The sequence below is a fragment of the Pristiophorus japonicus genome, chromosome 3 (assembly GCF_044704955.1).
Source record: "Pristiophorus japonicus isolate sPriJap1 chromosome 3, sPriJap1.hap1, whole genome shotgun sequence".
Taxonomy (NCBI): domain Eukaryota; kingdom Metazoa; phylum Chordata; class Chondrichthyes; family Pristiophoridae; genus Pristiophorus; species Pristiophorus japonicus.
In genome coordinates, this window is record NC_091979.1 from 313,925,816 (window position 1) to 313,947,460 (window position 21,645).

The following is a 21,645-nucleotide window of genomic DNA, read 5'->3' on the forward strand; positions in this document are numbered from 1 at the left end:
CTCAAGGATAAGATTCGTGATTTGTCACATTTTAACCTCTTGCGATTTTCATAGACTACTTTAGTTGTCGAAGGCATGTTTTTTTATATAATTGATCGTTCTACTGGGCCGGAGAGCGCAACAGAAATTGGGGAAGAGGTGCTGACAATGTCGGAGATTTATTTTGTCAGATTTCTGGTTCAGGGGATTTGGTTGCTTGCCTGGTATTTGAGCTGGTTTTCAGCTTTCGCTGCGAGCAGCTGTAATACAGTACAGCCAGCGAGTATTGCCGCTTCCTCAGCCCTGCATTAATTCTGGCTTTCCAGAGCATGATTGTCTTGATATTCACCTGATTGCCCAAGATCTCTGCAAATTTTTCCATGAAAAAAATCAGCCTTACTAACAGCATGGGCTAGACTTTCCACTCAAATGCAGAAAAAAGTTAAAAATATCGTGCAACTGCAATTTTATACTACCCCATTTGTAAAATCACCAAGTGACATAACTGAACTTAGCTTCAAGCCATCTGTAGCACAAGGGTTAAGAAAAGAAACAGGAGTCGTCGGCCATCTCGCACCTCAAGCCTACGCCACCATTCAACTCCACTTCCCTGCCCTCTTCCCATAACCCTGGACTCCCTTATCCTTCAAAAATATGTCTATCTCCACCTTAAATATATTCAATGATCCAGCCTCCACAGTTCTCGAGGGTAGAGAACTCACAAGAAGAAGAAATCCTTCCTCATTTCCGTTTTAAATGGGCTTCCCCTTAGCTCTAGTTTCCCCCACGGGAGGAAACATCCTCTCTACACCTCATCATAGGCTGTCCCTCGGCGTAGAGAATGACTTGCTTCCACACTAGAAATGAGTTGTCAGGTGACTGAAGAGTCCAATGCGAGACCTACAGTCTCTGTCACAGGTGGGACAAACAGTGGTTGAAGGAACAGGTGGGTGGGGTGCCTGGGTTGCCGTGCACACTCCTTCCGCTGTCAATGCTTGGCTTCAGCTTGCTCTCGGCGAAGAGAGAGTAGAGGTGTTCAGCGCCTTTTCCGGATGTTTTTGCTCCACTTTGGGCGGTCTTGGGCCAGGGATTCCCAGGTCTCGGTGGGGATGTTACATTTTTTCCCAAGGAGGCTTTGAGGGTGTTCTTGAAGCGTTTCCGCTGCCCACCAAGGGCTCGTTTGCCATGTTGGAGCTCAGAGTAGAGAGTTTGTTTTTTTGGGAGTCTCGTGTCAGGCAAGCGGGCAATGTGGCCCATCCAGCAGAGCTGATCGAGCGTGATCAGTGCTTCAATGCTGGGGATATTGGCCTGAGCAAGTACACTTATGTTGGTGTGCCTAACTTGCCAATGGATTTGCAGGATCTTGCAGAGGCAGCGCTGGTGGTACTTCTCCAGTGTTTTGAGGTGCCTGTTGTACATAGTCCATGTCTTGGAGCTATACAGGTGGGCGGGTAACACCACTGCTCTGTCGACCATGAGCTTGGTGCCGGGTTTGGAGGTCCTGGTCTTCAAACACTTCCTCAGGTGATCGAAGGCTCTACTGGCACACAAAGCAGGGTTGGACCTCGTCGTCAATGTCTGCCCTTGTTGACAGTAGGCCCCCAAGGTATGGAAAATGGTCCACATTGTCCAAAGCCTCATTATGGATTTTGATAACCTGGGGGGGGGGGGGGGGAAGAAAAGAAAAGAAAAAAGAGAAAAGAAAAGAAAAGAAAAGAAAAGAAAAGGAGAAAAGAAAAGAAAAAAGGGAAAAGAAAAAAGGGAAAAGAAAAAAGGGAAAAGAAAAAAGGGAAAAGAAAAAAGGGAAAAGAAAAAAGGGAAAAGAAAAAAGGGAAAAGAAAAAAGGGAAAAGAAAAGGGAAAAGAAAAGGGAAAAGAAAAGGGAAAAGAAAAGAAAAGGAGAAAAGAAAAGGAGAAAAGAAAAGGGAAAAGAAAAGGGAAAAGGGAAAAGAAAAGGGAAAAGGGAAAAGAAAAGGGAAAAGGGAAAAGAAAAGAGAAAAGAAAAGGGAAAAGGGAAAAGAAAAGGGAAAAGAAAAGGAGAAAAGGGAAAAGAAAAGGGAAAAGAAAAGGGAAAAGAAAAGGGAAAAGAAAAGGGAAAAGAGAAGGAGAAAAGAAAAGGAGAAAAGAAAAGAGAAAAGAAAAGGGAAAAGAAAAGAGAAAAGAAAAGGGAAAAGAAAAAAGAAAAGAAAAGAGAAAAGAAAAAAGGAAAAAAGGAAGGAAGGAAGGAAGGAAGGAAGGAAGGAAGGAAGGAAGGAAGGAAGGAAGGAAGGAAGGAAGGAAGGAAGGAAGGAGAGAGAGAGAGAGAGAGAGAGAAAGAAAGGAAAGAAAAGAAAGAAAGAGCAGCAGTGCTGTGTGGCGGGGGCAGGTTGGTAGAGGACCTTTGTCTTAATGGATGTTCAGTGCAAGACCCATTGCTCTTGCACACCTAGGTGAAGGTGTTGACGATGGTTTGGAGTTCAGTCTCCGAGTGTGCGCAGTCGCAGGCATCGTCTGTGTATTGTAGTTCGATGATGGAGGATGGGACGATCTTGGATCTTGCATGGAAGCGTCGGAGGTTGAACAGATTCCCGTTTGTCCTGTAATTTAGCTCCACTCCAGAGGGGAGCTCGCCAAGGGAGAGATGGAGCATTGCAGCAAGGAAGATTTTTTTTAAAAAAAAAGAGCATTGGTGCAATGAGACAGCCTTGCTTGACCCCGGTCCGAACGTGGAATGGGTCAGTTGTGGATCCATTGGTCAGGATCATGTGGAGCAGGCTGAGGAGGGTGACAAACTTGAGGGTAGCTGAATCGGAGGTGGACGCTCCATAATCCCTCACGGTTGAGTGTCAAAGGCCTTTGTGAGGTCAAAGGCAGCCATGTACAGGGGTTGGTGCTGTTCCCTGCATTTCTCGTGTCTGCCACGTGGAATAGATCATGTCTATGTGGCCCTTAATGGGCAGAATCCGCATTGCGACTCAGGAGTTCTTCAGCCACAGGAAGGTGGCGATTCAGGAGGATTCTTGCGCTGACTTTCCCGGTGGTCGACAGCAGGGAGATTCCTTTGTAGTTACCTCGGGCGGATTTATTACCTTTCTTGAAGTTGGTCACGATTACAGCGTCTGAAATATCCTGGCATGAGCTCCTCCTTCCACGAGAGATGAGGTCATGGATCCACGCCAGTAGTGCCTCGCCACCATGTTTTAGTGCTTCAGCAGGGATTCCATCTACTCTTGGTGACTACTTATTCTTCAGTTGTTGGATGGCTTTTTCAACCTCGTGCCGGGCTGAGATGGTCCAATGATCCAGCCTCCACAGCACGCTGGGTAGAGAATGCCAAAGATTCACAACCCTCAGAAGAAATTCCTCATTTCAGTTTTAAATGGGCGACCCCTTATTCTAAGACTATGCCCCCTAGTTCTAGATTCCCCCACGAGAGGAAACATCCTTTCTGCATCTACCCTGTCACTTACTGATCTTCAAAAAGATTTTCAAATCGAAGACTTGGACTTATACAACGCCTTTCATGACCATCGGACGTCTCAAAGCACTTTACAGCCAATGAAGTACTCTTGGAGTGTAGTCACTCTTTAATGTGGGAAATGCGGCAGCCAATTTGCGCACGAGAGTTCCCACAAACAGCAATGCGATAACAAAAAAAAAAAAAATGATCTGGTTATGTTGATTGAGGGATAAATATTGGCCAGGACACCAGGGATCACCCCTGATCATCTTCAAAATGGTATTTTTTACATCTACTTGAGAGCAGATGGGGCCTTGGTTTAATGTCTCATCCAAAAGACGGCACTTCCAACAATGCACTGCACTGTCAGCCTAGATTTTTGTGCTCAAGTCCCTGGAGAGGGGCTTGAACCCACAACCTTCTGACAGAGGAGAGAGTGCTACCCACTGAGCCACAGCTCACATTGATAGTTTAAGCATAAGATACAACGCATGATTAAGATGGATATAGTATACATACAACCTCCAGCGCGAGCTGCTCCAAGTGCGCGACGATTTTGATGGGCGACGTCATCAAAACCTTGATCGCCGTTTTGGAGCATGGCAGGAACATCGGCGGGGCCCAGGTACAAAAGAGTGGGAAGATCGGGACGGATGAGCGGCGAGAGTTTGTGGTGTAGGTGCGGCAAGAGATCGTGGCGTAGCAGAAGCGAATGTTTGGCGGCGGAGCAGCGAGAGATCGTGGCGAGATGCGGTGCATGTTTGTGGCGAAGGAGCGGCAAGAGATTGTGGCAGAGGTGTGGCAAATGTGGGTACAGGGCCCAGAAGAGCAGAGGGCCTAGGGGCAGCACAGGCCAGCCAACACTGAGATGTGTGCGCGCGCTAGGTCCGTGCAGCAGAGCAGGTCTCCAGTCGTCCTGGCTAACCCTTGCCACTGGATAAAGGCCTAGCTCTGTCAAGCCCGTGTGGTGGCTGGTGTGCAACGGTCACCACACGTTAAAAAAATTCATGCACAGTCACCTTCCACCCCTTCGATTGGAGTTCAGAACTGGAACATCGGGTCCTTCATTGAAACACCTGTGAACTCGTGGAAGCAAGTCCGCCTCGTTCGAGGGACCGCCTATGATGACTGCAAATACTGTGATTGCATCCTACAGAAGCAGCAATATAAATTCTAGTTAAGTTAAAAATTAAACCATACGTCGCAGATGCCTATTTCCTTGATACCAAAGAACGACTAAACAGATCATGGAATACTTAGTACCATGAGCACATTCCTTGGTCTGTTCAGTAATACTGATACCGAACTGCATTTACAAATACCAAAAAGCAATCAGCAGATCCCATTGTACAATAGATGTAGAAAGTGATGTAACACATGTACAAATCACTTCCAGTCTCCATCATTGTCATTTCACAGTGAAGCAAATTTACAAAAAAATGTCACTGTTCCTCTTGAAGGGGACAGTTTAAGATGTACAGGCTTGTATGGAGCATAAACACCGACATTGACCAGTTGGCCCAAATGGCCCGTTTCTGTTTTGTGCTGCACATTCTATGTAATTCTATGTAGTAACGCCATCATAGAAATTCAGCTCGTCAAGCAAAACATTAATTACAAACCAGAAAGCATTCCCATTACCGCATGGCAGGTCAGCTGCCATTACTGGGTTTCAGCACTACTTTTTCTTCCCTCTTTTTCTCCAGCCAGAGAAAGCAATATTGAGAAGAAATTATCTCAATTTATAGCAGTGAAAACTGACTTTATTCAATGTTCCCATTACTGTAAAGAGACTTTTCATTCAGGCGATGGAAGTCACTGGAGCATTTAAAAGGATGTTTGTAATGTATTTGGCTTCATGGGTTCCTTGCTTAAGAATTCATAACAACACATTGCTATTAAGAACTAGTTGGTTTATTAGCAAAAGGTTCAATCACACTACACATTACTGGTTCAACCACCTGCTACATCATGGATCCCTTGAACCCAATTGGCTGGGGTTTTATTGAGTCTTGAACATCACATGATTGGCTAAATCATTCCCAACTCAACAGCTCTACAACTATTTTGTCGTCAACAGCTCTACAACTCTTTTGGGGGGGGAACAAAATAAACATTAGATCAAGTGCCCCCCGATCTGGGGGACACTCCAGACACTTAACTGCCCTCTTTTTTTATATATTTTTTGGGGGGGGTTTTTGTGCAACAGCTCTACAAACCTGTGAGCATACTCACAGGTGCATACATGAAACCTACATATTAAGAAAAAGATGTGGAATTCACAAAACGTTTGTAGACCGTGGGCCGAAGCCAGTTTTCTTGCCTAGATATTTTAGTTCCGCAGTCTCTGTGTGGGAAGTACCTAGAACCATGCTAAATATGTTAAACATATGTATCTGAAGCAAAACCAAATGTTCCCAAGTCTGAAAATTGAGCATTATAAAGAAATGGCCAAAAACAAAGAAAAACGTTAAAATGGTTGCTATGAACTTTTCCCTAGCAATGGTGACATATCAGTGCTACTGCTAAATTTTAAGCATGGACAGTGCAGAATAATTTAAAAAGCAGCATCACTGAGTCGAGGGGGTCTGGTCGCATCATATGGAACAGTTACACATAAATCTAAGTTTTGTTTTCATATCCATTGCTAAGAAAGAAATCTGCCATTCAGTTCATACACACATTTCAGACATCCTCACTCATTTGTCAAGCATATAATTATAAAAAATATTGATTTAAAAAAAAAGACAAGTACTGAAAAACAAAAATAGATCTGAAAAAATGTTGAGGCTGAAAAGGAATGCATAACTATGAATCATCATCATCATCATCAGAATCAAGGGTCTGTTTCCTCAGCCCTAGAAATCTCAGGCAAAGAAGCAACATTTTCAACCTACACATGAGCAGATGTCGGTGCAAGGTCACTTGTTGAGAAGACAAAAGCACCTTCCTTGTGCACACTGGGTCTTTTTCCATGAACAATGTGCAAACTCCAATACACTTGCTGGTGCTGGAGGAAGCGTCATCCAGTCTGTGACAAGTACATCATCTTCAAGTCTCCACTCATGGTCCTTTGGAGTACTGGGTGTGCAATCGGGTCTTAAATTCAATCCTCTAACAGGAACTTTGTTCCAGGATCCATGCTGGTATCCATGTCTGCGTCAGTCTCACATGTACTCATTTCTGAAAGCAAATCTCGGACTGCCTCAACAACTTGTTGCAAGATCTTAAAAAAAAAACATGATCATTCATTCCTGTGTGACGATCTGACAAATTTCAGGAAAGGATAAGATTTCTGCATTCTACGTTTAAGATTATATGTTTTAAGCGCATCATCGGTACCCTCTTTCTCAAAAATGCATTTCTTAAACAAACTGTTCAGCTTGGTCATTCTAAGAACTTCACGGTTCTTTACAATCCTGCCCTCGATCGCCATCACAGAAATGCCAATATCCTGTTGGGTAGAGGGTGCCTTCTGGAGGGTCTTCCTGCTCCTTTCTCGTCAGAAATCTGGTGTAGCTCTGGTAGCAGCTAAGATGATACATTGCTTAAAGGGCAACAAGCTGTTGTCCACGGATATGCAACAGGATTGCCTCATCGTTGCAGGTTTCTGCTGCAAGGAGCAGTTACCTGCAGTTTTAGTCTCACATTGTACCAGCCTCTCTTCTCGTCTCTTTTGGCTGTATCTCTCCACAATGTTCTTGTCCTTGCAAAGAAGGCACTGCACTGGAAGAAGCTTAGAAGCCCTCGCAGGTATAGCCTTGGGGTCTGTCGTCTTTGAGCGAAGCAGTCGAACCTTGATGGCGGCTTCACTCCTCTCCTCTCTGTACTGGTTCTGCAATGGCTGCAAAGGAATGATAACATGGATATTCTAATCAACCCCACTGACAATGACCTTTGATCAAAAAACCTGGCCTTTTGCTGTGTTTGTGTGCACTATGACCAGAGTGAGAAGTTTAGAGTCAGTCTGTACAGAAGTAAATGGGGCAGAAGCAGGCCCACAAAATGGAACGTGTCAAACAGCATAACCATTGTACTAAAGAACAAAAGTTGGATATAAACATTTGTAGGCTGACAGTTTCATAGGAAATACTGTAAAATTACATATACTCACATTCATAGTTCTAATTTTCTCTTTCTTGCTATTTCTTGGCTCTGTCGATCTTAGTTTTATCAGTGAAACACATGTAGCACTGCCAATGATATCCAATCGTATGTGGGATTGTTGCGAATCTTTCTGGTGTAATAACCAGCTCCAGATCTAAATTTTGTTGGCATTCTCTACAATTTTAGCTTCTCTAGTTTCAGTAAATTTCCACTGTTGGACACTTATGAAAAATTTTATCCAGCTCGAGTCCAAAAAATAAATGATGTTGCCTTTGGCTCCCGCAACTAGGTGCATGCAGTACGACATTGTTTCGGTGTCACTGACTCTAATTGATCCAGTACAGAGATCGTGATTGGCTGATTTTGCAGTAATGACAAATACATCAGTTGTGATTGGTCATTTAAGTAACTCGCAATTACTTCATCACTCTGGATTTTTACGAGATTTCTGCTTATTTTCAAATGAAAATGTTTGCAAAATGCTCACTTTTTGAAGATGGGAACATCAAGTTTAGTGATAAGTGGTCCCTAAACTAATATTGGTGTGAATATGAAGTACTTCCAGAGAGGACAACAGAAAAGCCATTTTTGGAGACTACACCCACGATCTATTGCAAGTATTTGCATTGCAAAATCTATCTCCTGGTATGCTGTATCCAACAATTTTTTAAAAACACAATCCGTAAACGAGAAACATTCCTCCAAAAGCTGCAGGATAACATTATAAAAACTGATTAGCTCAGGCAGAAGAAGCTTTTGCGGGTGGCCTGCTGATTGAGCCAACTCTGCCATGGTTCCTAAATGCTGACCCAAAGCAACAAGTCATTAATAGTAGCAATGGGACAGTTTATTAGTTTTTCTTCCACACACTTATTGAATATGCCCAGTGTATGATTATGTCTTAGAAAATCTACAAGACAAATGTGTATTTGGACAGGACAGCTCCTCAGGCACCCAAGAGAGATGTCCGGCCACCATAGCCCAGTCCTCAATGGGAGTTGAATGATGTATCCTTCTAATTGCGCAAACTGTTCTGCATCCACAGGAGCAGTACAAAGAGAAAACAGGTAGTTTGCATGTGGGGGACAGAAGATGAAACAATCGAACCAAAGGTTAATGAAATGCCAGACATCAATTTACAGATTTCAACAGCATCTGCAAAAGGTTTTTGCTGCCTTGGATGATCGGTCTTTGCTTCTCGAGTATATTTTGGGTTCAGTTAAAGTCTCCTCCCTCCCATGATATTACATAGCGCGATTAAATTTAGTCGTAAATTCTGTAATTACCTTTTGCAACAGTACATACATAATTCTCCCTTTCTTCCTGGCATTTCTCTTTCTTGCCCTTCTGCTTGGTATTTTTCTAATTGCTCATGTGGTCCTCTCCTAATCCAGGACCTGTCAACAGACCCAGAGAATGGGCCCAAGTTTCAGCCTCAGTTGCTCCTGATTTTTTGGAGCAACTGGTGTAGAACAGAGTATCTTAGAAATTCAAATTCTCGTCATTTAGTTTGCTCCAGTTCTAGTCAGTTAGAACAGTTTCACTTTGGAACAGAATTTTATTTTCAAAAGGGGGCGTGTCCGGCCACTTACGCCTGTTTTCAAAGTTTCGGCAGTGAAAACTTACTCCAAACTAATGGAGTAAGAGAAGATTTTTGTACGCTCGAAAAAACCTTGTCTACACTTTAGAAAAATGAGGCGTAGGTTACAAATCAGGTGTAGGGAATGGGGGGGGGGGGTTTAAAGGGAAGTTTACAAACATTAAACACTTCAGTTTTACAAATAAAGAGCCATCATCAATAATAAATGATAAAAACATCAATAAATCAACTAATAAATCACAAAAAAAATATATATTTTTTAAAATCAATAAATAAAACATTTTCTACTTACCGACTGCAGCACCGGGAGCCCTCCAACAGCGTGCTGGGATGGCGCGCGCCCCCCCAGCCCCCACCAAGTGTGTCTCTGTCAGTGTCTCTATCTCTGTCTGTATGAGTGTGAGTGCCTCTCACTTTCTGACGGGGAGAGAAAGGAGAAGGAGAAGGTGGGGGGGGGGGGGGGGAGAGAAAGGAGAAGGAGAAGGGGGGGAAGGGGGGGGGAAAGAAAGGAGAAGGAGAAGGGGGGGGGGAAAGAAAGGAGAAGGAGAAGGGGGGGAAAGAAAGGAGAAGGGGGAAAGAAAGGAGAAAGGGGGGAGGGGGAAAGAAAGGAGAAAGGGGGGAGGGGGAAAGAAAGGAGAAGGGGGGGAGGGGGAAAGAAAGGAGAAAGGGGGGAGGGGGAAAGAAAGGAGAAAGGGGGGGGAAGAAAGGAGAAGGGGGGGGGAAGAAAGGAGAAGGGGGGGGAAGAAAGGAGAAGGGGGGGGGAAGAAAGGAGAAGGGGGGGAAGAAAGGAGAAGGGGGGGAAGAAAGGAGAAGGGGGGGAAGAAAGGAGAAGGGGGGGAAGAAAGGAGAAGGGGGGGGAAGAAAGGAGAAGGGGGGGAAAGAAAGGAGAAGGGGGGGAAAGAAAGGAGAAGGGGGGGGAAGAAAGGAGAAGGGGGGGAAGAAAGGAGAAGGGGGGGAAGAAAGGAGAAGGGGGGGAAGAAAGGAGAAGGGGGGAAGAAAGGAGAAGGGGGGGAAGAAAGGAGAAGGGGGGAAGAAAGGAGAAGGGGGGGAAGAAAGGAGAAGGGGGGGAAGAAAGGAGAAGGGGGGGAAGAAAGGAGAAGGGGGGGGAAGAAAGGAGAAGGGGGGGAAGAAAGGAGAAGGGGGGAAGAAAGGAGAAGGGGGGGAAGAAAGGAGAAGGGGGGGAAGAAAGGAGAAGGGGGGGAAGAAAGGAGAAGGGGGGAAGAAAGGAGAAGGGGGGGAAGAAAGGAGAAGGGGGGGAAGAAAGGAGAAGGGGGGAAGAAAGGAGAAGGGGGGAAGAAAGGAGAAGGGGGGGAAGAAAGGAGAAGGGGGGGAAGAAAGGAGAAGGGGGGGGAAGAAAGGAGAAGGGGGGGGGAAGAAAGGAGAAGGGGGGGGGAAGAAAGGAGAAGGGGGGGGGAAGAAAGGAGAAGGGGGGGGGGAAGAAAGGAGAAGGGGGGGGGAAGAAAGGAGAAGGGGGGGGAAGAAAGGAGAAGGGGGGGGGAAGAAAGGAGAAGGGGGGGGGAAGAAAGGAGAAGGGGGGGGGAAGAAAGGAGAAGGGGGGAAGAAAGGAGAAGGGGGGGGGGAAGAAAGGAGAAGGGGGGGGGGAAGAAAGGAGAAGGGGGGGGGAAGAAAGGAGAAGGGGGGGAAGAAAGGAGAAGGGGGGGAAGAAAGGAGAAGGGGGGGAAGAAAGGAGAAGAAGGAGAAGGAGAAGGGGGGGGAAGAAAGGAGAAGGGGAGAGGTCAGGTCGTGTGGGGGGGGGGGGGGGGGGGGGGAAAAAGAGATGAGCGCGGGTCGGGTTGGGTCCGGTCCGGGGGGGGGGGTCGGGTCGGGAAGGTGCAGGAGCTGGGCGTGGGAGGCAGCCCTGGCCGAATGGCCTCACTGGGGCTGCGTGCTTCGGGCCCCTCCCACAGTTTTGGGCGCCTGGAGCTACTGCACATGCGCACCCACTGTAGCGCGCATGTGCAGAGGTCTCGGTACTGTTTTCAGCGCAGGTACCTAGCTCCGCCTTCAACTGCTCATGCTGCGCCGCACCTGACTCAAGATGACCAGCAGGGAGCCGGAGAATCTAAGTTTTTTTAAGGCGCACTTTGTGGCGCGAAAAACGGGCGTCCAGGTCGGCGGCGCGGCCCAAAACTTGGGCCCATAGATAGTAATTGGAACCTTGGAATATAGAAACTAACTGTCTGCAGCCCATTTTCTCATCGTCTTAGTTTAGGTTTTGCAATTAGCAAACAATAATTTACTTTCACTTTCCCCAATAACTAATTTTAATCCCTCCCTTGTTCCTGTTACAGGAAGTGCCAATCTCGACTGGGGGAAGGATGCAAAGCAAAATAGATGGATGATAAAGTCTAAAGCTTAAAATGTCTAAATGTCATCTTGGGCTTCTCCCATCTTCAGGATGTTTCCTTCAGGTGCAAGTGGTCACAATAAGAAAGTTTTAAAAAAATCATTGACATGGTAGAAAGAATGAACGTGTATTTATAAAGTACCTTTCACAATCTCAGGTCATCCCAAAATGCTTCACAGCCAATGAAGCACTTTTGTAGTGCAGTCACTGTTGTAATGTTGGGAAACAGCAGCCAATTTGCACACAGCAAAGCTCTATAAATAACAATGAGATTAATGACCAGATAATCTCTTTGTGATGTTGTCCGAGGTATAAATATTGACCAGAGCACGTGGAGAATTCATCTGCTCTTCAAAAAAAAAGAGAACAAAAACAAAATACTGCAGATGCTGGAAATCTGAAATAAACAGAAAATGCTGGAAATACTCAAGTCAGGCAGCATCTGTGGAGAAAGAGAGTTAACGTTTCAGGTTGATCACCTTTCGTCAGAAATGTTTGGGGATCTTTTATGTTCACCCGCAAGGCTTCATAATGTTTCATCCAAAAGATGGCACCTTCGACAATGCAGCACACGCCCTCAAGTACTGCACTGAAGAGTCAGTCTGTGCTGTGTTCAAGTCTCAAGTAGGGCTGGAACCCATAATTTTCTCAGTGGTAAGAATGCCACCACTGATGCAAGGGCAACACCTATTTTCTCTATTCTATTTCATATTGCGCAAAGCGGCTTTACAAAGAACACATGATCCATGTGATCACCTGGATTAGTTGTGATCGCCTGAGGGGGTAGGTGAGAAATTTCCCAGCGTATTTTTCGCTCATTGGCCCCGGGTTTTTCCTTTTCTAAAAAAAAACACTTCGAGATTACATGGCTGCAGGGGTGGAAGAGTGTCGAGTCATGATACTCCAGCCATCACGAGACTGTGGCAGCCTTGGTGGACCAGCTGGTTTTTACCTGCCCATCACTTTCATACGTTACACTTGTGATCAAATTACCCGAAAGAGAAAAGATGTCAACATTTGTCCGCCTGCAATACTTCAATGGACAACGTTTTCTTCCATCACTCATGCCTCTCTTTCTTCCCCGATCAAGTATACAAAGGTGAACAAACTTGGATTTTATGTCAGGCATCCCCTTTTCCCATAAACCGCACCTGTCCCCAATATGACACTAACACCAAAAACAAACATATTGCTAAAAAAAAGCTTCCTTTACACAAAACAACCAATGAGCATGCGCTCGGAGACTGTTCCTTTGGCAAATAAATCACCAGCCTGCATGTGTTACTTTCTGAGCATCATAGTATTTGCTGCTTAGGTATATGAAATGGATATTTAGCATTTGTCATGAACAAAGTACAGTCCTGCTTTATTTCCATTTTGGCGAAGCAGCCAACTTTGTTCCACGCCAGCAATCCTTTATTGCACTGTGTGCCATTGTGCATCACTGACACACAGGGCAATAATGGTTGGCAGGGGGACAAATCTATTTGGAAACAGTTTTTCTGGCACAATTACTGGAGGGTGAATGCTGCTTCTTTGTCCTCGATATCCATGCAGAATCCTGTGGGGTAGAACATGCTGTACAAAATCTCATCATTCAATGCTGCTTTGACAACTTTGCTCAAAATCTTTGCAACTCTCTGGGCCCAAGTTTCCACAAGAAAAAAAACAGGCGCCCCTCCGAGCTGGGCGCCCGTTTTTCGCGCCTAAAAAAATCCTTGGTATTCTCCACCGACTTACAGGTCCTGTGGCACTTGGCGCAGCCAGCACAAGCTGTGGGGGGGCGGAGCCAGGTCCCGGCGCTGAAAACAGTGCCTGGACCTCTGCACATGCGCGCTACAGTCAGCACGCAAGTGCAGTAGCTCCAGGCACCGAAGCACGCAGCCCCTAGCCCTGGCCCAATGGCCTCACTGGGGCTGCGTGAATGAGGCCACTCTCACTCTCACTCTCACTCTCACTCTCACTCTCACTCTCACTCTCACTCTCACTCTCACTCTCACTCTCACTCTCACTCTCACCTGCAGAATTCCCTGGCTGAAGCACTTTCACACAGGTAGGAAGATGGTTTATTTAATCTTTTCTTGGCTTATAAATGTTTATTCAGGTTGGATTTATTTGTATAATATTTGTAGAAGTATAAATAAGGATTTATTGTCGAATTTAATGAGTTCCCTTCCCCCCCACCTCGTTCTGGACGCCTAATTTGTAACCTGCGCCTGATTTTTTTTTAATGTGTAGAACAGGTTTTTTCAGTTCTACAAAAATCTTCACTGGCGCCATTCTACTTTAGTTTGGAGTAAATTTTCACTGTGGAAACTTTCAAATCAGGCGTCAGTGGCCGGACACGCCCCCTTTTGAAGAAAAAATTCTGTTCTAAACTAGAACTGTTCTACCTGACTAGAACTGCAGAAAAAAAAATGTGGAGAATTGAGATTTCTAAAATAGTCCGTTCTCCACCAGTTGCTCCTAAAAATCAGGTGCGAATCATGTGGAAATTTGGGCCCTCTAGGTGGTGTGGGGGAAAACCATTAGAATCATAGAATAATTGAAATTTACAGCACGGAAGGAGCCATTTCGGCCTATCATGTCCGCGCCAGCGAACGAAGAGCTATCCAGCCTAATCCCACTTTCAAGCTCTTAGTTCGTAGCCCTGTAGGTTACGGCACTTCCCCCAAGCCCATTTTCTGGTGTTTTGCCAGAGTTACGCCCAGTTTTCTAGGCCAGAAATATTTTGCCAAAGTTTCTCCGATGTATAATTCGAATTTGGCGGCGCGCAGAGTGTCCAGTCACCTTGGGGGGTGGAGCCTGCTGTCTGCGCTGAAAAACGAAGCCACACCTTCTGCACATGCGCGGAGGAAAAAAAAAAAGTTACATTTTTGACATCGTTACAATCGGCCATTTTTAAAGAGCCAGTTGCGTAGTGAGAGAAGGAGTGATGTGAGAGCATTGGGAAAATGGCAGCTGGAGCAATACAAGATGCAACGCAGAACAAGGACCAAGAATTTCTTACAGGAAGAAGTGGAGGCACTAGTTACTATGATTGAGAACAGATGGTAGGAGCTGGATACCAGCAGAGATCACATAAAAGTTCCACCCAAAGAAAAATGAAGAAACGCTGGAACCAAGTTGCAGAAGATTACTACGCAATGGTGACCACCATGAGATCTGGAGGCCAGTGTAAAAAGTGGCAGGACCTTGGTCAAGTAGTTAGTGGAAGTAATATTTTCATTTATTCAATGGAATTACAATTTCAATTGTAAATGTGACCAGCTGTATATGTCCCACCCAGCAGAAAGACACCCTCTCTACAAAGTTGCATTTTCATCTTGCAGAGGAAGGTGGCATATAATAAAAAGGGAAAGAACTCGAATAGGAGGAGGCCCAGCAAATCTGCACCCACTAACACCCTTGGAAAAGGTGGTCGCTGCTTTGACGGGGTCCTGCCTGGAAAAAAGCAATTATCGCTGCACAAGCTGGGCCCACACTCGAGGGAAAGGGCAAGTCCTGAAAATTCAGCTTGGCCCTTCAAATCAACCTGCTGCCTGGCCTACGATGTGAGCCTACGCATACCACCCATCCTGCCCCCTCCTCTGCTACTAACCATTTGACTGTTCCGTTATATTTTGCAGAACTTGAGGCCAACCCAGACGATGCAGATGATGATTCAGATGAGGATGAGCCTGAAGGAGAACATCTTCCAATCCAACACTCCAGACCAAGAACATGGGAGTTAGGGGGAGGAGATGGAGCTGGATGAAGCTCCCACTGTTGTACTGACTTTGGGGGAGGTGCCGCTCAGGGAGGTGACAGCCCCTTCCGAGACGAGTGGTTTGAGTGTTGGTAGAACATTCCATAGTTCCACACCTTCCGAGAATGGTGGGATGCAGCGAGGCACACCCAGGGCCCCACCGTCCCAGGCTGCGGTGCGAGCCACACCAGTGGGGAGGAGGGGAAGGAGAGCTCGACAGTATAGGTGCAGGATCTAAACAGATGTGGTTCAGATGATGTCATTGAGTGCGGAGAGCGTTGACCTTACCTGATCACTCCTGGACGCCATCAGTGGGGTGAATGATGAAGTAGCAGGACTGTCAGGAGAAGTAACAGCAATCACACGAGAAATGGGAATGATATCCAGGACCATCAGTGAGGGAATAATGGCCATGAGGGAGGGAATGTCAGAGGTAGTGCAAACCATGTCACTGACCATGAGGGAGGGAATGTTGCAGGTCGTTCAGACAGTTTTGCTCAACAGGAGGGAGGGAAAAATGCAGGTCATTGAGACACTATCTGAGCACATGAGGGTCAGCATGTTGGAGTTAGCTGCTGCAATAAGGGAACATGCCCAGACCCTGCGTCCATTGACCAAATCAACTGTCACTCCCACTCCAATCCCCACATCAGCCTCTCAAGAGCCCAAAGCCGGGCCCTCCAACTTGCCACTGGACACCGACGTCTCCCCCACCCTCAAGAGGTGCGCAATACAAGAGATGTTAGAAAGAATAAGCTTGGTACCAAACCCAGAAACACTGCCACTGCCTGCAGGCAAGGGTGGTGGAGTGTCCAAGACCAAACGCAGCGGGCGGTCTTAGAATGAAGGGAGGAGATGGATGGGTACAGCCTTTCTTTGCTGCTGTTATTATTGTTACTGATGGAACAGTTCTCAAATTAAAAGTTTTTTGTAAGTTATGTAAATTTACAAGTTTTTAAGTGATCTTAGATTAAAGTAAAGTTTGATACAAGAATAATTTTATTTAAGTTAAGTACATTGTAAACTTTTGAATAAAATATATTTTACATTAAAACTGAATCATGTTCCATTAATATAACACAACATTATGAAACAGCTCCAAACAGTAAACATATCTATGTGCAATAGTTGTCGCTGAGCCCTCAGGCATCAGTAAAGCGTCCACGGATGAGTTGCTGGCACAAGGCTCGAGCAATTGTTAAAGAAGCACGATGGCCCACCCTCCTCCGCTGTCGTGCTGCAGCCTCGGGCACTTACATGGTTTCCTCATCCTCGTCACCTGCATCTTTCGCATCATCAGCCATTCGCATCACAGGTGGGTCTTCCACGACCAGGTGCTGCTGCCTCATGATGGCTAAGTTATGCAGCATACACCACTCAGTGAACTGACCGACAATCTCAGGGGAGTACAGCAAGTAGCCTCCAGAATGGTCCAGGCATCTGAAACGCTGTTTCAATATGCCAATGGTCCGCTCAATGATGCTGTGCGCCGCAATGTGCGACATGTTGTATTTCCGGTCAGCTTCCATCCGGTTACGTATAGGGGCATCATGAGCCAGGTGGTGAGGCCGTACCCTTTATCTCCCAGTAGCCAGCTCGGATCTTCGGGCTGTTGCTGAAACATGGCAGATATAACACTGTCACGTAGGCTGAACACATCATGGGTGCTGCCAGAATATCTTGCATCAACTGACATGATGCGATGCATGGCGTCCCACACAAGCTGCACATTAATGGGGTGGAAGCCTTTTCTGTTCCTGTACATCTCGGAATCCTTCAAAAAGGTGCTCACAAGGCAATGTGGGTACAATCAATGTAGCCACAATCAATGCAGCCCTATACCTTTGGAAAGCCAGCAGTCCTGGAGAAGCCCACAGCCCTGTCATGGATTGCTTGGGTGGTCATGGGGAACTTGATGAAGTCATTTCAACGTGTGTACAGTGCAGCCGTGACCTGGTGAATGGAGACATGTGTTGCATATTGAGAGATAGCGCACACATCCCCAGTTGCAGTTTGAAACGATCTGGAGGCATAGAATGAAAGTGCAGCAGTAACCTTCACTTTTCTGATGCTTCTAGGTTGCAGGTCTGCTTTGACCAACTCACAGATCTCACTTACAACTTCTTTGCAGAAACACAGCCTTCTGACACATTCTGCATCACTCAGGTGGAGGTACAAAATCAAAGTGCAAGTTATTATTTAAATGGAGAAAGATTGCAAAGTGCCGCAGTACAGCAGGACCTGGGGGTACTTGTGCATGAAACACAACAGGATAGTATGCAGGTACAGCAAGTGATCAGGAAGGCCAATGGTATTTTGGCCTTTATTGCAAAGGGGGTGGAGCAGGGAAGTCTTGCTACAGCGATACAAGATATTGGTGAGGCCACACCTGGAATACTGGGTGCAGTTTTGGTTTCCATATTTATGAAAGGATATACTTGCTTTGGAGGCAGTTCAGAGACGGTTCACTAGATTGATTCCGGGGATGAGGGGGTTGACATAAAAGGAAAGGTTGAGTAGGTTGGGCCTCTTACTTACTGGAATTCAGAAGAATGAGAGGTGATCTTTTCGAAACATATAAGATTATGAGGGGGCTTGACAAAGTGGATGCAGAGAGGATGTTTCTACTGATGGGGAGACTAGAACTAGAGGGCAAGATCTTAGAAGAGGCTGCCCATTTAAAATATAGAGATGAGGAGGAATTTCTTCTGAGGGTTGTAAATCTGTGGAATTCACTGCCTCAGAGAGCTGTGGAAGCTGGGACATTGAATAAATTTAAGACAAAAAATAGACAGTTTCTTAAACGATAAGGGGATCATCATCATAGGCGACCCCTCGAATGAGGATGACTTACTTCCACGAGTTCACAGATGTTTCAATGAAGGACCCGATGTTCCAGTCCTGAACTCCAATCGAAGGGGTGGAAGATGCCTGTGCGTGGATTTTTCTTAATATGTGGTGACCGTTGCATATCACCCACCACACGGGCTTGACAGAGCTAGGTCTTTATCCAGTGGCAAGAGTTAACCAGGATGACTGGAGACCTGCTCTGCTGCACGGACCTAGTACACACACATATTGCAGTGTGGACCTGCCCGTGCTGCCCCTGGGCCCTCGCTCTTCTGGGACCTGTACCCTCATTCGCCGCTCCTCCGCCAGAAACATTCGCTGCACCTCCGCCACGAACTCTTGCTGCTCCTCCACCACAAACATTCGCCGCTCCTCCACCACGAACACCCATCAAATCTCAGCCACGATCCCTCATCACTCCTCCTCCCTGATCACTCGTCGTAAGTCCACCAAGATCTTCCCACTCCTCCGCTGTACCAGAGCCCTGCCGATGCTTCTGCCCATGCTCCAAACGGCGACCTGGGTCCTGATGACGTCACCCAGTTGCCCGCCTCAAAGCCGTTGCACATTTGTGTCGGCTCACGCTGGAAGCTGCAATGTCATGCTCCAGCTCTTATACTACCGACTTGCGGTGGTGTCCTCTCGCAGGTCGGGGTGGCCCACAAAGGGGATGAGGGGTTTATGGGGAGCGGGTGGGGAAGTGGAGCTGAGTCCATGATCAGATAAGCTGTGATCTTATTGAATGGCAGAGCAGGCTCGAGGGGCCTTATGGCCTACTCCATGTCCTTATACGAACACCTGTCTCGATATACCCAAGGCGGGCAAGGCCTTCTGCCCGGCACCCTACGGGCTGATGTTCCTGATGCGATGACGTCGAATCAATTATCTCGTACATAGATGTTGCAGAAGGCTCGCAGATGGTATGGCATTGTCAGCATTGCCCCCATACTTAAATTGCACCTTTGACCTCCTCCTCCGAGGTCATGACATCCCTCCCTCCCTAGGCTCCAAGCTTTCCGATCGGCACCTCTCCTCTCTCCTCCTCCCCCCCCCACCCCCGCCAACGGCTTATTTTGTAGCCGAGCCCGTGGGCGTGGTCATGGGCCAATTCTGCCGGCTAAACCTACAACCCTCCAGCCCTGTTCAAGACATTCGCTGGTGGCATGTGACAAATTTACACTTCTATGTTGACAGATAAAAAAAGTTGAACTTTATTATTGATTTTCACATTGTTCTTGACTCCCTCCAAAATCTTCGATTTAAAAACAATGACGTCTTTCAGCGCAGATGTGTGAATGTGCTCTGGTTTTCTTAACTCACCAGAAGGCTTTTTGGGAGATACGCCGACCTAAGCGAAAAAATGTTGGCCAAACTGCGAACAATTGAAAAAACTGGCATAGACATGAGGGAACGACCCATCCCCTATGTGAAAACAAACTGGCCTAGAAAAATCTTAACTAAGTCTGTTACGCTGGTACAGATCGCCGGGGGGAAACTTTGAAAAAATGTTTTTATAAAAACGGCACAAATGAACAGGAAAAGTTGAGCCCCAAATGTGGTGAGGGTTTCTGCCTCTACCACCCTTTCAGGGAGTGAGTTCCAGACTCCCACACCCTTTAGGTGAATAAATTTCACCTCAAATCCCCTCTAAACCTCCTACCAATTACTTTAAATCTATGCCCCTTGGTTCTTGACCCCTCTGCCAAGGGAAATAGGTCAGTTCTATGCACTTTTTATACACCTCAATAAGCCTCCTCTGTTCCAAAGAAAACAAACCCAGCCTATCCAATCTTTCCTCATAGCTAAAATTTTCCAGTCCAGGCAACATCCTCGTAATTCTCCTCTGTACCCTCTCTAGTGCAATCACATCTTTCCTGTAATGTGGTGACCAGAACTGCACGTAGTACTCTAGCTGCAGCCAAACTCATTTTATACAGTTCCAAGCATAACCTCCCTGCTCTTGTATTATATGCTTCAGCTAACAAAGGCAAACATTCCGTATGCCTTCTTAACCACCTTATCTAACTGGCCTGCTACCTTCAGGGATCTGTGGACATGCACTTCAAGGTCCCTTTGTTCCTCTACACTCCTCAGTGTCCTACCATTTAATGTGTATTTCTTTGCCTTGTTAGCCCTCCCCAAATCCATTACCTCACACTTTTCCAGATTGAATTCCATGTCACTGTTCTGCTCACCTGACCAGTACATTGATATCTTCCCGCAGTCTACAGCTTTCTTCTTCATCATCAATCACACAGCTGATTTTAGTATCATCTGCAAACTTCTTAATCACACCCCCAACATTCAAGTTCAAGTCATTGATACATACCACAAAAAGCAAGAGACCTATTATTGAGCCCTGTGGAACCCCACTGGAACAGCCTTCAAGTCACAAAAACACCCATCAACCATTACTCTCTGCTTCCTGCCTCTGAGCCAATTTTGGATCCAACTTGTCATTTTGCCCTGGATCCCATGGTCTTTTACTTTTGTGACCAGTCTGGCATGTGGGACCTTATCAAAAACCTTGCTAAAATCCATATACACTAAAATCATATGCACTACTCTCATCGACCCTCCTGGTTACCTCCTCGAAAAATTCAATCAAGTTAGTCAGACACCGAAATCAGTCATCATCTGCAGATGAAGATGCTTTGTTTTCCTTCATTTTTGTAACGTTATACTGCAATTTTAGGGCTTTGAAACAAATTGCATTGGTTTGTTTTGGTTGTTAGACTATAGACTTGGTATCATTTGAAAGTAAAGTTCCTGCCTCTTGAGGTAGAGGTCTAAATTTGAATTCAATAACCTTCAAATCTTTCAGGGACTCCAAATATCCTGCATTAATTATCCAATATGTCTAACTAAACCTCTTAAGATTCTCAATTAATCAATTACAAGACCAATTTCACTTTTCAATCCAACCCTCTTAGTCTTGCTCACTTCCAAAGCTTTTGAGTATGTGCATCAGCAGCAAAGCCTGAATGGTTGATACCATAGGGAAGAGGAGAGGCGAGACTGCCTGTACTTGCATTCCAAAAGTGTCCTGATGTGAAGGCAGCTGAAATGAAGCAGCCTGGTTTGTCTGGCAGCTTTGCACCTCATACATTTACACATTCCTGACTCCCTGTTGAAAGTGCAGCAGAGCTCAACTGAACTGCTTTCTGTTACACACCTCTTATCGGTCGAGGGATTTCCATTTAGTTTGTTGATTGCTTTTTATTTTAATAGCAACAGATTCATTAAGTTCCAATTGGATTATTGTCTGCAATAACAGAAGTACAGCAAAACAGCTTTAATGAACAACTCACGCTCGGATCAGTCCAGACTAATCCCATAGCAAGATTTTTTCCTGCCCAAAGCATCTTCCAAATTCATTATGATAAAGCCCATCGGTACTTTGACAAGCAGATTAATAGATTTTTCTAGAAGAACATTACTGACAAAAACAGATTTACTACAGAAAGTCAGACGTTGTTCATTTTGTTGGAATTCAAATGTTTGTTTCCCAATGGAAAGAGGGGGAATAGGGGAAAAAAAATCTTGCAACAAAAAAAATGAAAGCTGGTTCACAAA

At 45.8% G+C, this 21,645-nt stretch overlaps 1 protein-coding gene across 5 annotated transcripts in view; it reads right to left on the bottom strand.

Moving 5' to 3' along the window:
- The window catches only part of sgms1b (sphingomyelin synthase 1b), a 163,056-nt gene that overhangs the window by 120,521 nt on the left and 20,890 nt on the right, over positions 1-21,645 (bottom strand). For 3 of the 5 annotated variants that reach the window (XM_070876883.1, XM_070876880.1, XM_070876879.1), the window contains exons 1-2: positions 11,614-11,683; positions 6,315-7,261 (exon numbers count right to left, since the gene is read on the bottom strand). The exons of the other annotated variants lie outside the window; for them this stretch is intronic. The gene's annotated coding sequence lies outside the window, so the exon portion shown is untranslated. Of the gene's footprint in view, positions 1-6,314; positions 7,262-11,613; positions 11,684-21,645 lie in introns of those variants that run through there. 5 annotated transcript variants of the gene reach the window in all.